We start from the raw sequence: 16,570 nt of genomic DNA on the forward strand, positions 1-16,570 counted from the left end.
AAGGAATGATTGTTGAATGAACAAGAGCGAAGACCACTTGCTGCTTCCCTACCCCCAGACTGTTCTATGCTTCTTTGGAAAAATGTATATCATGCATGGGTGAATCTTGGCAAAATTTAGCTGCCAATTAGGAAAGCAGCTGTAAATCAATGCTTAGCATGGGGTATTGCATGCAGTAGGATCATCCAATTCATGTTTCTTGAATGAATAATTTCTAGGCTTAGAGTCCTGGAGTGCAGATGGGGATAATCCTTTTCAGCGTAGAATCATGCAGGGTATGTAAATGTAAATAAAAATATAGCATGGGTTTGGGATTCTCTATTAGTTTTGATGCTTTGCAAATGAACATCTTTGGCAAAGTGCATCTAGTAGCATGAGTTAGCAAATACCAAAGTCAGAGTTTAGATATAGATATAAGGTACTCCCCTGGAGGAGGGTATGGCAACCCACTCCAGTATTCTTGCCTTGAGAATCCCATGGACAGAGGAGCCTGGTGGGCTACAGTCCATAGGGTCACAAAGAGTCAGACATGACTGAAGTGACTTAGCATTCATGCACGCACACAAGGTAATTCAGCCTAGAATACAATGGTTAAGAGTAAACTCTAAAGGTTTAAATCCTGCCATTGATTGACACATGCAACATATATAACATTGGAGAAAGTATTTAATTTTTGTTCCTCATAGTCCTCTTCTGTAAAACAAAGCTAATATTAGTATTTGACTTAGAGTGTAGTATCTTGAAGATTAATGAGTTCATAAAAATGTTTAGAACTATGCCTGACAGGTAAGAGCTCAGTGAGTGTTAGATATATATTTTCACATGATTTTTAAGGCATATTTTAAATGTTAGTCTAATGAAAAGGCAATGTTGATTTTTTTTTTTTTTCTTAATGTCTCAGTATAACTCCTAACTTTTACTCAACAAGGCAAAGTGCCAGTGAAAGCTTTCTGTAGAATTCCATATGTTGTGGAATATACAGTTTTATCAACTGTGGGGAAAATATATCTCACAGTTTAGGTGCCTGAGCCTTTGATTGCCAGTTTCTCATGATTTAAATCAGATGTTTAAATTTATGATTGATATCTCCTTTATTTGGAGCAATAGTAAGGGTAAAAATTTATCTCCCCTCACCCACCCCAATTTAAAAGCAAAAATTGAGACTGAGGATTTGAGCTGTATTCCAAGCATTCATTATCCTATTTTCTAAAAAAGAAAAAACCTGAAGGGGTAGTCACTAAAATAAATGGAATTGGCTCTTGCAGGTAGAGTTGAAAAGTATAATGCATCTGTGAGATACAATTCATCTTGTTCTGGAACAGCCAAATTGATTTAACAAATATTTAATGACTGCATATTATTCTGGATAGTGGAAAAGTTTAGTATCTCTAGCCTGAAAGGAAGGATAGAATCTCTTCAAATGTCCCATCAATATAAGAGTAATAGAAGGACTTCCCTGGTGAGTAAGAATCCACCTTCCAATGCAGAGGATGTGGGTTTGATCCCTGGTTGGAAAACTCGGATCCTGCATACCCTGGGACAGTTAAGCCCATGTGCTGCAACTACTGAGCCCCTGTGCCACACCAGAGACCCAGCACAGCCCTTGCCTCCCCTGCTGCCCCGTCCCCCGCCAAAAGAAGTCGTGAGTTAAAAAAAACTATATTATTTCTAGTGTTTCAGTGGCTTTCTGGAAATTTTTTAACATGCATATTTAGCTTCAAAGTCTTAAATTAATTGGCACCTTTACTGTTTACTTGAATAAAATGGCAAAATATTTGTAATCCCACTGTCCCCTTATATATGGTTGTCTGAGATTTTGTTTCTCTCTTGATTTTTTCACCTCGCAAATTAGACACTGTTGTTCTATTACACTGTTGCTTTCCCCCTCATTTACCTATGTGTTCACCATTTTCTTTGTGATACAAGAGAAACAGTGAACAAATCTCCCGTCTTCCTGAAGTCTCTCCTTTACTAATAGCTTTAGGTGGGTCTTTGGGCAGTACACACTCTAGTTCTTTTATCTGAAAATATCTTTTATTTTGCCATCTTTTTTTTAGAAAGATAATTTAATTGGATATACAAAACTAGGCTGGTAGTAATTTTTCTCCAGTACCTTGAAAATATTATCCAATGTTTTCTGCGCTCAAATCTGCCATCTGTCTAATTGTTATTTTGCTCTAGGTGATGATTTTTTTCCTTAGTGAGTTTTAAAGTCCTTATTTATCTTTCTTGGGATTTTTTGGGCTCCCTGATTTTGAGGGTCAGTTTCTTTTATCAATGCTAGAAAATTCTTAACTATCATCTCTTTGAATTTTCGCCTTTCTTCATTTTGTTCTCACCCTTTGGAAGTGTAGAGATTTTCTCACTCTATCCTCTGTATATCTGAACCGCTTATATTTTCCATTTGGTTATTTCTTCAGCTCTTCCAGTTTGTTTGTTCTCATTCAACTGGGTCTAATATGCCATTTAATTCAGCCATTGAGTTTTTAATTTAAATGGCAGTATTTTTCATTTTTAGAATTGTATCTTTTTCAAAATCTTGTCAGTATTGGTAGTCTCTTGTTCTTTCATTATACTTTTTTAAAAAGATTGCTTTTATTTTCCTTTTGTTTGATGAAAAACATCTTGGAGTGTAAGGAACTATGAGAGTAGAAAGGCACTTATAAAATCTGTTGAAATGCCAGGATACCATTACTGTTGAAATTACTGTTTTGGTTTTTGTTTTTTCCTCTTATATACATAAAATTTACTGTATTAGCTATTTTTAAGTATATCATTTTGTGGCATTAAGTATATTCACATTTTTCTTGAGCCATCACCACAATCTCTAGAATCTTTTCTTTTTCTCAATTGGAACTTTGTACCCATTAAACCCTAACTCCCCATTTCTTTCTTTGGTAAGTGCAATTCCACTCTCCTTCCTGCTTAACTTGACTTCTCTAGGTACCTTATGTAAGTATAATCATACAGTATTTGTTCTTTTGTGAGTGGCATATTTCACCTAGCAATGTATCTTCAGATTTCATCCGTGTTGTAGCAAGTGTCAGAATTTCCTTCCTTTTTAAGGCTGAATAATATTCCATTTTATCACATTTTGCTTCCATTGTTTGGCTGAAGCAAATAATGCTGCTATTTCATCACACTTTTAATGCTTTCTGAGGGCTGGACTTTGTCCCCAAGGGGTATAAACTGACGAACTCATGGAGGACTGCAAACCCAACTTCTAATACAAGGGAACAAACTTGTAATCAAAGTCTGAAGGACCTTTTAAAGGATAAGGTGGAAAGAAGACAAGAGGGGAAGTTCATTCTGTGTTACAGAGAAGCAGTGTTTGAAGCATGAGAGAGTGCGCCAGCCAGAGAAAACCTGGAATGCCTTCTGAGCAGAGAGAATGAAAAGATAGAAGAGTGTGAGTGTGCCATAGGGAGTAGGGAAGCTTTAGTGGTGATACTGTTAAGGTAGATTGTGCTAATTTGTGAAGGGACTTACATGCCGTATTAATCACCGAACAAACCTCCAATTTTTGAATAAATGAAAATTTTACCCTGGTTCAAAATTTAAAATAGTGAATCGTCTCCATCCCACCCTTGAACCCCAGCCATCTTGGTTTCCTCCTCAGTGGAAACTAATGGACACAGGAGACCAAATGTCTTGAGTGTGCTTCTAGAGATAGTTATGCATATTCAGGCAGTTGTATTCCTCTTTTATACAAATGGTGACCTATTACCCTGTTTTGTTCCTTGATTTTTCCCCCCTTAACCTGTTTCGGAGAACATTTCTTATCAGTTTATATAGAACTTTCTCTTTTTTTTAATTACATTTTTTTCTTTCTGGGCCATACCACATGGCATGAGCGATCTTATTTCCCTGACCAGGGATCAAACCTGAGCCTCCTGCAGTGGAAGTACAGAGTTCTAACCACTGGACCACCAAAAAAGTCCTATCTTCCCTTTTTTAAAAAATTGAAGTATAGTTGATGTGCAGTATTATATGTTATAGATATAGTGTTATAGATACAGTAGAGTAATTCACAATTTTTAACGGTTATAGTCCATTTACAGTTATTATAAGATATTGGGAATATTTTCTGTATTGAATAGTATATCCTTTTAACTTGCTCCATACAAGCTTTCTCTTCTTTTGATAGTTACATAATGATTCACTGATGGTTGTAACACAGTTTATTGAACTAGACCCTTGTGGAAGTACCTTAAGTTACTTATGATCTTTTACTAATTCAGGCGGTGTGGCAATGAATGACACAGATATGTCATTTTATATGTGTGCAGGTACATTTATAGGATAATTTTTAGAAGGGACATTATGTTTTATGTTATGTTCTGTTCATGAACTCTATTTCATGAACATTCTAAGCCCTGGATGTTTAGGCAATGGAGGGATTTTAAGCTGATGTTTAACATGGATAGTTTTGAGCTTTAGTAAGACATCCCTGGTAGTGGTGAGGAGATAGATCTGCAAGTGAGACACAGGAGTTGGAGAGCCACCCACCCAAAATGGTTAAGGTTGCCTTCAAGCAGCGGGAGGAATGCAGATAAAGAGTGGACATTCTAGAGATAGCGTCTTTATTATGTAATTTACATTTGGATTCATAGTATTCTCAACAATATGTCAGTAAAACAGATGTTTTAAAAACTATTTTATGTATCCTCAATTATTTTATTTATACTATGTGCTTATCACTCCCATTTTACAGATGGGATAACTAAGGCTCATAGAACCTTGAGCTAGTAAGTAACAATCATTTTTTTTTTTTTTATTAGGAGGGTGGCACTTTTATTGTTGTTTAGTTCCTTAAGTTGTGTCTGACTCTTTTGTGACCCCATGGGCTCCACCCTGCCAGGCTCCTCTGTCCATGGGATTTCCCAGAATAAAATCACTTTGAACTGCATGACAGAATAAATAGAATCCTTATCAAATTTCAAAGAAGTCCACAATTTTATTGACACAGCAAGTTGTATCCACACTTTTTTGATCTCATGTGGAAGCAGGAAAACTCTCTAGAGAAGACAGGAAGAAAAGATCAAATTGAAATTGGAAGCTCAAAAAAGGGACTGTAAGGGAAGAGCTGTACTTACCCTTGAACTCAGGTATGCCAATGGTTTTTTTTTTTTTTTTTTTTTGCCAGTGGTTTTTAATTATTCCAATGTGTATTCCAAGATGGCATGGAAAGATTTGTATGCTAACATGTTATGCAAAAAACAGCAGGTGGATATGTTTAGAATGATCCTATTTTGTATTTTTTTTTTTTCATTTATTTTTATTAGTTGGAGGCTAATTACTTTGCAATATTGTAGTGGTTTTTGCCATACACTGACACGAATCAGCCATGGATTTACATGTGTTCCCCATCCTGATCCCCCCTCCCACCTCCTGATCCCCCCTCCCATATTTTGTATTATTTTATATGTGGAAGAGCATATACTAAAATGTGGTGGGATTGAGTTGTGGGATTTCAGGTTAAAATTTTTTGTTTTTCTTAACCATAATTCATGTTTGTCTTTTAACAGTGAACATGTACAACTTATGAAGTAAAAGAAAGCAAGTATTTTCCCACATCTTTTTATCATTATTGTTTGCATTATTCTCACTGCCTGGAATTATTATTCCTCTCCTGTTTAAAATGGGTCCAGTGTTGATGTCACTTTCTCCATGAAGCTCTATTTAGGTTGCTTAGTTGAAATTAATCTCTAATTTTGCTATGTTTCCATGAGGTGTGGCCATGTTTCCTATCAAATACTACCATGAATTAGAGCTATTGTACTATGTGCATGTCTGTTTACACCCCTCTTCTTCCAACTCCACCCAGCTTCCAAATTTGAGTTCTAGAAACATATAGTGTTCCCATTGACTCGGATTGCTCACATTTGATAGACCCTAGAATGTTGAATTGGTTGTATTTGTAGCAGTGCAATATTTTCCTCTGTCAGAGCAAGCAATGATAGATATAAATTCTGAGTCACAATCAGCAGGGTGATTTTTAAATTCTGAGGGCAATGATATATCTATGTACACTGGAAGAATACTCTTTTCCTAATTTGAAAAGGCCGCTGAAAATTCTCTAGAGTGAAAGGAGCCATAAATAAATAAACATCACCTCTATAACTGCTGTATCTGTCACATCTCTAAAACCAAAACATGAGAGCTACATTTTACCTGATACGTACCCGAGAACTTTTATCTTGGAACTGGAAGTTCTAACTTGGGCTGTTTGTTTGAAAGCTTTCATAGAAAGGCAAAATTCCTCAGTCGACTGCAGTCATTTACTCTACTGAAGGCACTGAGGAATGGGAAGGCAAAAATCACCTTTTTTCCCCTTCTCTGGAAATTGACCTCTTTTATTATGTTTGTGAAATAAACCTTTTCCTCATCATTTTTTAAAGTAGTGTTTTGTTGGTCCTTCCATATCGTTCCCCGCCCTCGCTTTTCTTAAAGCTACCAGCCTAGATTAGGCTTTAATATTACCTGTTCTTGAAAGTTCTCTACCAACCTCTCACTCTCATCTAGTACTGGCAAGTAAAGATTCTAGGTACAACTCTGATCTCAACACTTTCTTGTCCAGAAACTGGCACCTCCTCCCATTGTTTTCTAAATTCATCTAAATTCCTTTTTCCAACTCTTTTTAAAAATTGAATATATTTGACATATAACATTGTTAAAATTTTAGTATACAATGTTTCTTATCAAAGAAAGATATTTTATATATTTATGTATTGCAATATGTTGCTGTTTAGTACTATTTATCACATATAATTATAGTACAATCTTGTCTATCTTATTCTAACACTTGATGGTTATTACACTTTACCCCCTTTCTGTTCGTATTTCTCTATGGAGTAGAGAAACTAGCAAATTACAGACCGTGGGCCAAATTTTGTACTGCCCAGGAGCTAAGAATAGTGTTTAATTTTGAAGTATCTGAAAAATCAGAAGAAGAAGAATATTTTGTGACACGTGAATTTATGTAAAATTGAAATTTTAATATCCATAAATAAAACTGTATTGGAATACAGCCTTGCACATTTATTGACATGTTTTCTATGACTGCTTTCACACTACAGTAGTGGTGAGAAGTGCTGGCACAGAAGTGCTGTGCCATATGACCCACAGAGCCTAAAATATTTACTCTCTGGCCCTTCATGGAAAAAATTGCCAACCCTCGACCTAGAGTCATAGATTTATAAAGCTGGAAATAAGACCTCAGAGATGTTCTGCTCCAACTCTTCATTTTAAAAATGAGAAAATGTATTCTCAGATGCAGTCAACAGTATGTCTAAAGCAAGGTCCCTTTGGCAGTGGAAAAGCCAAGATCAGAATTATTGCTGGTCGTACTTTCCCATGGTAGCCTTGCATGAAGTCTGTACTGGCTTGGTGAGACTACTGGCTGTTTAATGACCAAACTCCCATTTGTGTCACCTCTGCTTCTATACATGTGCTGAATTTCCTTCCAAGATACCTTCTTCCCTCCAGAGATTTTATCCATTCATACCTTGAGGCTCATCTCAAATACTGAAGATTGCCCTTATCTCAGCAACTGGTTGAGCTCTCTGTTGCACCTGCCCCTAGTAATACTAAGTTATAGCTCCCCAATAGAACTCACCAGAGTCATTTAGTTCTGATGCTATTTCAGGCCATAAACTTAGTGACGGTGCATCTGTATGTCACCTGAGGAAGGGTCACCAGCACATTGCCTTACACACAAAATTCTTAGGACATAACGAACCAATCTAAAAATGTCAAGATCCAGAGGCACTTTCAAGATCTCTAATTTACTTCTCTTCTAATAAAAAAGAAAGAGAAAAAAATGAAACACCACTGAGTCGTATTTTTGATGGGATCAGCTATATAGAAGAGTTTGTAGGGAATTTACCTACACCATATTCACCTGGCTATTGATGAAGAGAACTCGGGTTTGTCCTAAGGAGGATTATCTAACTGTGTGATGATTATTTAAGCCTTTAGTATATTTGTTGACTGATTACTAGGGCTTCCCTGGTGGCGCAGATGGTAACGAATCTGCCTGCAATGTGGGAGACCTAGGTTTGATCCCCGGGTTGGGAAGAACGCCTGGAGTAGGGCATGGAAACCCACTCCAATATTCTTGCCTAGAGAATCCCCAGGGACAGAGGAGCCTGGCAGACTACATACAGTTCATGGGGTCTCAAAGAGTTGGACACAACTGAGCGACTAAGCACAGCCATAGGCTTATAGAAACTTGCTATAAGGTAGGCATGCACACAAATTCAACAATAAGAACCTTCCATGTTCTGTTTCAATCTCCAGGGATTTTCTTCTGTCATACTTTCCATACGAACTCTCAATTTGGGATGACTTCCATTTATGAACTAAATATAGACATTTATTGCCCTGTAATGAATCATTAGTAGAATACTTGATGTTTAGTAAGGACTGAAGTTAAAAAGATTGTAATTTAATGTTTAGGTGCATTGCCAGCATGTTTTGTTTAAAAAAAAAGAAACAGTACAAAAAAAAGACCAACTAGATGGATGAATGGACTCTCATTATAGTGTAATTCTCTCAGTTCTATTTCTTCCTTTTGCCCAACTGGGAATAAGTTACCCAAGATGAGAGAGCCAGAACTTACTAATGGATTTAGTTGTTTGTGGCAACTGTTGAACAGATAGATATCTAGGCTGCAGTATAGATAGTTTGTATTAGGAACAAAAGGAAATTGACTTTAATATTCTTGTCAAAGTCTTTTTGATTAGATTGATTAGACCAAGGCTTTGTCTAATCTGTTACTGTTATATGAAGAACAGTGATGAAATGCAATCTGCAAAAGGCATAAACATGACTAGTATTGCTGTAGATGGTTGATAACTTTTTTCTATCTGTACATCTTGGCCAGTTTATTTCACTTTTCAACAAGTTTAAAACTAAGTGTGCTCAGCCCATATATAATCTCACTAAGTTATATTTATAGTAGTTGAGAAGAAAAGTAAAAACATTAAGAAAAGCCTAAAGGTAAAACTTTGGGGATTTTATAGGTACTAGAACACAAGAGGTTTTCCTATAAGCATTATATTGGGAGCCTTAACCATTTGACACATTAATATTACAAAACATAGAATTTCCAGTTCTGGTTGCTTGTAAGAAGTGTGTTTGTAGCTTGAGGTAAGAAATAGAATAGTTTTACTTATGGCCCTAATTGAATGGATCAGAGTGTCTTTTACAGCCTAGAGCCAAATTAAATTACTATACTGTAAAGTGACTCAGAATAATTTCCAGTTACCAAGCAGAGTGGTTCCCAACAGTAGTGACAATACTTATTTTTGCCATTGGGTTACTACTTCAAGTTTGACTGCACTGTTTTTTGTTTTTTTTTTTTTAAAAAAAGGACTATATTGTTGATCAGTCCTGGTTCAATTTTGAAAGCTAGCTGTAGCCAGGTTGACTCAGTTGATCATCTCTAAGCAAGTAACAGTCAAGAAGCTTGAGCAACTGAAGCCCTAATGAGCTTGACCCCTGTTTGCTGTGTAAATCTTCCAGCTTCTGGGAAGGAAAATCAAACAACATGAGTTGTTTAAACTTCATCTTGATGGTTTATATTTGCCTGTTGTGAGCTTGAAGTTTTTCTTGTCCTTATTGCCATCTGAAAGTTCCAAAGAATTGTAAAATCATGCAGAATTACAGCAGAAAACTTGAGACATCATGGAATGTGTCTTCCACATTTTTTAAAAAACACAGAATAATGGTATTTGCGACTCTGTGGACTGCAGCATGCCAGGCTTCCCTGTTCTTCACTATATCTCAGAGTTTGCTCACACTCATGTCCATTGAGTCAGTGATGCCATCCAGCCATCTCATCCTCTGTCACCCTCTTCTGCTCCTGTCCTCAATCTTTTGCAGTATTAGGGTCTTTCCCAGTGAGTCGATTCTTCACATCAGGTGGTCAAAAGTATTGGAGCTTCAGCTTCAACATCAGTCCTTCCAATGAATATTCAAGGTTGATTTCCTTTAGGATGGACTGGTTTGATCTCCTTGCTGTCCAAGGGATTCTCAAGAGTCTTCTCCAGCACCACAATTCAAAAGCATCAATTCTTCGGTGCTCAGCCTTCTGTATGGTCCAACTTTGACATCCGTACATGACTACTAGGAAAACCATGTCTTTGACTAAATGGGCCTTTGTTGGCAAAGTGATGTCTCTGCTTTTTAATATGCTGTTCAGGTTGGCCCTAGCTTTTCTTCCAAGGAGCAAGCGTCTTTTAATTTCATAGCTGTGGTCACCATCTGCAGTGATTTTGGAGCCCCCAGAAATAAAGTCTGTCACTGCTTCCACTGTTTCCTCATCTATTTGCCATTACGTGCTGGGACCAGATGCCATGATCTTAGTTTTTTGAATGTTGAGTTTTAAGCCAGCTTCCTTGGTGGCTCAGACGGTAAAGAATCTGCCTGCAATGCAGGAGACCCAGGTTTGATCCCTGGGTCAGGAAGATCCCCTGGAGAAGGGAATGGCTACCCACTCTTAATAGTCTTGCCTGGAGAATTCCATGAACAGAGGAGCCTGGTGGGCTATAGTCCATGTGGTCTCAAAGAGAAGGACACAACTGCTTATTTAACTTATATGCAGAGTACATCATGAGAAATGCTGGACTGGATGAAGCACAAGCTGGAATCAAGATTGCTGAGAGAAATATCAATAACCTCAGATATGCAGATGACACCACATTTATGGCAGAAAGCAGAGAAGAACTAAAGAGCCTCTTGATGAAAGTGAAAGAGGAGAGTAAAAAAGTTGGCTTAAAACTCAACATTCAGAAAGCTAAGATCATAGCATCTAGTCCCATCACTTCATGGCAAATAGATGGGAAAACAGTGGAAACAGTGGCAAACTATTTTTGGGGGCTCCAAAATCACTCCAGATGGTGAGTGCAGCCATGAAATTAAAAGACACTTGCTCCTTGGAAGAAAAGTTATGACCAACCTAGACAGCATATTAAAAGGCAGAGACATTACTTTGCCAGCAAAGGTCCATCTAGTCAAAGCTATGGTTTTTCCAGTAATCATGTATGGATGTCAAAGTTGGACTGTAAAGAAAGCTGAGCACTGAAGAATTGTTGCTTTTGAACTGTGATGTTGGAGAAGACTCTTGAGAGTCTCTTGGATGGCAAGGAGATCCAACCAGTCCATCCTAAAGGAAATCAGTCCTGAATATTCATTGGAAGGACTGATCCTGAAGCTGAAACTCCAGTACTTTGGCCACCTGATGTGAAGAACTGATTCATTTGAAAAGACTCTGATGCTGGGAATGATTGAAGTCAGGAGGAGAAGGGGATGACAGAGGATGAGATGGTAGGATGGCATCACAGACTCAATGGACATGAGTTTGATTAAACTCTGGGAGTTGGTGATGGACAGAGGGGCCTGGTGTACTGCAGTCCTTGGGGTCTCAAGAGTCGGACACAACTGAGCAACTGAACTGAACTGAACTGAGCAACTGAGTGATTTTAGGCAAGTCAGTTAATCTCTCCGTGCCTCTGTTCTTCATCTGTGAAATGAGATAGCAGTGGTACCTCCCTCATAGGGCTGTTTAAAAGGATTTAATTAGGTAGTAAAGGGCCCCTGACTTGTAGCATGTTCTTAATTTAAAAATAATTTTTTAAGGATAAAATGGAAGTCACAAATGAGTACTGCAATGGCAGAGGGAAAGAAAAAGGGTCTAATATTTATTTAGTATCTGTTATCTTTCCAGGCCATGACAGATGCATATATGTTAGGTGATTTACATGTGTATTACTACATCCTTCAGCAATGAGAGACATTTTACTTTTTCCCTTTTACTGATAAAGAGATTCAGGCTCAAAGAGATTATTACTTGCCCCAGGATACAGAACTAGTTTTAACAGTTTCCCTGGTGGCTCAGTGGTAAAGAATCTGCCTGCAATGCAGGAGACCTGGGTTTGATCCCTGGGTCAGGAAGATCCCCTGGGAAAGGGAATGGCTACCCACTCCAGTATTCTTGCCTGGAGAATTCCATTGACAGAGAACCCTGGTGGACTACAGTTCACAGGGTCGCAAAGAGTCGGACATGACTGAGCAGCTAAGACTTTGAAGATTCATTCCAAAGCCCCAGTTCTTTTCCTGCAACTCCATGTTACTGTCTAGGATGGGCCCTTGGTCCCAGTTTTCCAAACATAAAAATGGGTGATGTTTCAAAATTCGTTTACAAATTGGTTCAGAGACAGTGTTTTTCCGTAGGGACAGTACTACAAATGAACTAAATCTGTTAAGAAAAAAAAGCATTTGCAATTCTAGCTATTAAAGTAGAAAAACAGGAAAAATAAGAGTGTATTCTGTGGAATGCTTGGGAAAAGCAGATTTAGTTAGAGGGCAGTGAGGAAAATACAGACTGTTTTGGTTTTTTTTTTTTCTCCCTGAAGAGTTATTTATTTTTGGCTGTGTTGGGTCTTTGTTGCTGTGTGGGCTTTTCTCTAGTTGTGGTGAGCAGGGGCTACTCTTCATTGAGGTGCAAGGGCTTCTCATTGTGGTGGCCTCTTTTGTTTGCAGAGCAGGGACTCGGGGTGCTCAGACTCAGTAGTTGTGGCGCCTGGGCTTCGTTGTCACATGGCATGTGGGATCGTCCCAGACCAGGGATTGAACCCATGTCCCCTGCATTGGCAGGCGGATTCTTAACCATTGGACTACCAGGGAAGTCCTAAAGACTGTTTTGATGTTGATGGGGCCTCTAGGATACTTTAAGGAATTAAACGTTTGTGGCACAGAGACAGCCTACATTTGATAACACTTCCATAGTGTACAAAGCACATTCATATGTATTGTTTCCTTATAATCTTGTTTGAGATAGATAGGATAGGTGGTAGAGTTGACCTAATTTCTCTTAGCAATATTTAACTTTCCCTTTTTTTTTTCATGTTTTTAATCTATGGAGCTAGTCACCTTAATAGAGCCATAGAGGACTAGTTTATAGATATGTTGAAGAAATAATGAAAAGAATGAAAGATCTTTTTGAATTAATTGTGGGAGGAAGTGGGTGGTGGAAAGTTATCTGTACTGATGACCTATTTTCTTGTTATTAAGAAATTGGTGGCCACCCAGTGCACAGGTGTCCATGGTTGTGTCCACAGAAGAATCTGGAGTTGAGGGAGAGAATGCAGTATTTGCAAATTGGAAGACTGTCCACAGTATCTTCATAAATAAGAGATTTGGTGAGCAAGGCTGCTCTGCTAACATTTATCTAGCCTAATTGATACACTCAATCTCATGTTCTGTTAAAACAAGCAACTGCTGCCAAGGCAGCTTAACCCTAGTTCTAAGGAAAGTATGTTGCATCAAGTGACATTAGAACTTGCCACTGATGTAGTTCACCTGGTTTTTAACCTGTTCAGTTGTATTCTTATTGACGCATATTTAAGTTTTGGGCAGTTGGTCAAAATTTGAACCTTTTAGGTGCTGGTGTTGTCTCATTACTTAATGGATTGTTTCATACCAACAATATTGTTGACATGTTTTAAAAATTTAATCTATATTTTTCTGATTATGAAGGCATTGCATACTCATTTTTTAAAAAATCTGGAAAGTATGGAAAAGGATTGAGAAGAAAATAAAAATCATCTGAAGTTCTACTCTCCATGCTGTAATTCCTTCCAGTCATTTTCTTTTGTTTTTTGAAGTGGATATATTTTGGGGAGCAATTGAGGTGTTTCATTATTAGTGAAATATCTGAGGCATAGTAAAATTTTACGTGACTCTCCTGATATATTGGGGAGAGCCTTGTGTACTGTGCTAATTAAGAATGGAATCTTTTTGTTATATCAGGTGCCGCAAACTCAAATACCTGCAGAGTCAAATAGAAAATGAGTGAATCAGGTGGGTTATAGGGCACCAGGGATGGTAGAGACTGTGGTCAACTGAAAAGTACAGGCCCTGATTGAACAAAACTGTTATTATCTTCAGCTTATTGTTGCCACATGGAAACAGGGCCTAATGTTTCCAGATTTTCCTGATAATCAATAAAATATAGAAATCTATGCTTCTTTTTATGTGAAAATTTCCATTTAAAAAGAATACTGAGCAGATCAAATAAAATAGGTCTGTGGGTTGCACTTGTCCCATGCACTCCCATTTTGTCGTTCCTAATATAAATACTTCTCAATCTTTCTCATAGCTCTCATAAGAAGAGCACTTTTAGAAAATATTTAGAGAAGAGTTGGATAAGGAATTTCTAAGAGTGGCTTTAGAAACTTTTAACTCTGTGTAGACACTGAGAGGGTTGCCTAGTATAAGAGTGAAAAACTCTGATACCCACAGGGACCAGACAGTGACATAAATGAGTGAAATGGTCTGGCTGTTAACATTTTAGGGAGTGATGCAGAAAGTATACTCCCTATATGGGACATTTGGGGTTCCTACACATTGTTTTCTTACTGAGATTCAGATCTCGTATGGCCAAAGCTTTTGATATTTTAAGAGATGTCAGAAATTTGAATCTTTGTCAAGTTTTTTTTTTTTTAAAGGACCAAGCAAAAATCGCCCTTGACTCAAATTCTGCACAAAGGCCACTAGTTTGCAACTTCTAGCTTAGAACATTGTTTCCCTGAGTATCCTACAAATCCTAATTCCACCATAGACTAATAGGTGTTAAGAAAGAAATAATTCTTGGTCAAATGAATTTGAAAAATGTGGCTTAAACAAAATGAAACAGATTTCCTCTGACTAAAGGTTATTTAAGATCCTTAAATATACTGACATGCCTTGTAAATTCCTAAGAAGAACATGCAGCTCATATACTCCATAGTTTCAGTTGCCTTGTCTCCACTCATTTCCCCCAATACTCTTCTTGTCTCTTGAGAAAGAGGTGGCTTTCTGATAGAAGCTGGTCTCTACCTGCTCTTCAGATTCTATCCCTACCTTTTCAGGAACCTTGCTTCATAACCAGTCTTGCTTCCTGCCTCTTTTCTTTCACTCTGTCAACATGCTTGATTTTTCTCCTATTTAAACAAAATAAATAACACTTTCCCTATATCATGCACAAATATTAATACCAAACAAATCAGGGACCTAAATATAAGAGCTTAAATTATAAATAAAAAAATAAAGAGGAGTAAGTCTTTTTGACCTTGGTTAGGCAAAACCTAAGATATTTTATCAAAAGCACAAGCAACAAAACAAAAAGATAAATTGAACTTCATCAAAATTAAAAGCTTTTGTGTTGCAAAAGACGCTATCAAGAAAGTGAAAAGAAGACTCACAGACGGGGAGGAAGTATTTGCAAAGGACATATCAACCAATTAAAATATGAGTCAAGAATTTATTATTTTTATTTATTTATTGGTTGTGCAACTTGGTTTGTGGGATCTTAGTTCCCTGTCCTTGGCAGTGAAAATGGAAAGTCCTAACCAACAGACTGCCAGGGAATTCCCCTGAATAATGGGTTTAGATAGACATTTCTTCAAAGAAGATATGTATATGGTCAATAAGCACATGTAGTGATGTTCAACATAATTAGCCATTAGGAACATGCAAATTAAAACCATAGTGAGACACCACTGTACTAGAATGACTATAGTAATAAGAAAGGCAAATGATAACAAGTATTGCCAAGGATGTGGAGAAATTTGAACTCTCCTACATTGCTTGTGGGAATGATCCAGCAATTAATTCTATATCTAGGTATCTACTCAAGAGAAATGAAAACATATGTCCACACAAAAACATTTACACTAATGTTCATAGTATCATTGTTCATAATAGCTACAGTGGAAATAATACAGATGTCCATCAGCTGATGAGTGATAATAAAAATGTAGTATAACCATACAATAGAAAACTATTTGTCAAGAAAAACAATGAAGTACTGATACATGCTACAATATGAAAGAAACCATTCATTAAAGACCACATATTGTATGATTTCATTTATATCAAATACCTACACTAGACAAATCTATAGAGACAGAAAGTAGATTAGTGGTTGCCTAAGGCTGGAGGTGGGAAAGGGTTGGGGATAAATGAAGGGGGTGGCTGCTAATCAGTTTCTTTTTTTTTTTTTTTTCTCTTAAAAATATGGAACGCTTCACGAATTTGCGTGTCATCCTTGCGCAGGGGCCATGCTAATCTTCTCTGTATCGTTCCAATTTTAGTATATGTGCTGCCGAAGCGAGCACTGCTAATCAGTTTCTTTTTGGGGTGATGAAAATGTTAAAAAATTGATTGTGGTGATGGTTGTGGTGGTGTTATTCAGTCTTGTCGAACTCTTTGCGACCTCATGGACTGCAGCATGTTAGGCTTTGCTGTCTTTTAATTGTCTTCCGAGTTTGCTCAAACTCATGTCCATTGAGTTGATGATGCCATCCAAGCATCTCATCCTCTGTCGCCCCCTTCTGCTCCTTACCTCAATCTTTACCAGCATCAGGGTCTTTTCCAGTGAGTCAGCTCTTCGCATTAGGTGGCCAAAGTATTGGAGCTTCAGCTTCAGCATCCAGTGAATATTCAGGACTGATTTCCTTTAGGATTGACTGGTTTGATCTCCTTGCTCTCCAAGGGACTCTCAGGAGTCTTCTCCAGCACCACA

At 37.5% G+C, this 16,570-nt stretch overlaps 1 protein-coding gene and 1 non-coding gene across 3 annotated transcripts in view; one reads left to right on the plus strand and one right to left on the minus strand.

The window, feature by feature from the left end:
• Positions 1–16,570, plus strand: part of VCL (vinculin) — a 104,929-nt gene that overhangs the window by 10,688 nt on the left and 77,671 nt on the right. The window lies entirely within an intron of this gene.
• Positions 16,057–16,163, minus strand: LOC133070822 (U6 spliceosomal RNA). Its single transcript, XR_009696226.1, has one exon. It is a non-coding gene; the product is annotated as a U6 spliceosomal RNA (small nuclear RNA).

Source organism: Dama dama, chromosome 15, assembly GCF_033118175.1.
Source record: "Dama dama isolate Ldn47 chromosome 15, ASM3311817v1, whole genome shotgun sequence".
NCBI classification, from domain to species: Eukaryota; Metazoa; Chordata; class Mammalia; order Artiodactyla; family Cervidae; genus Dama; species Dama dama.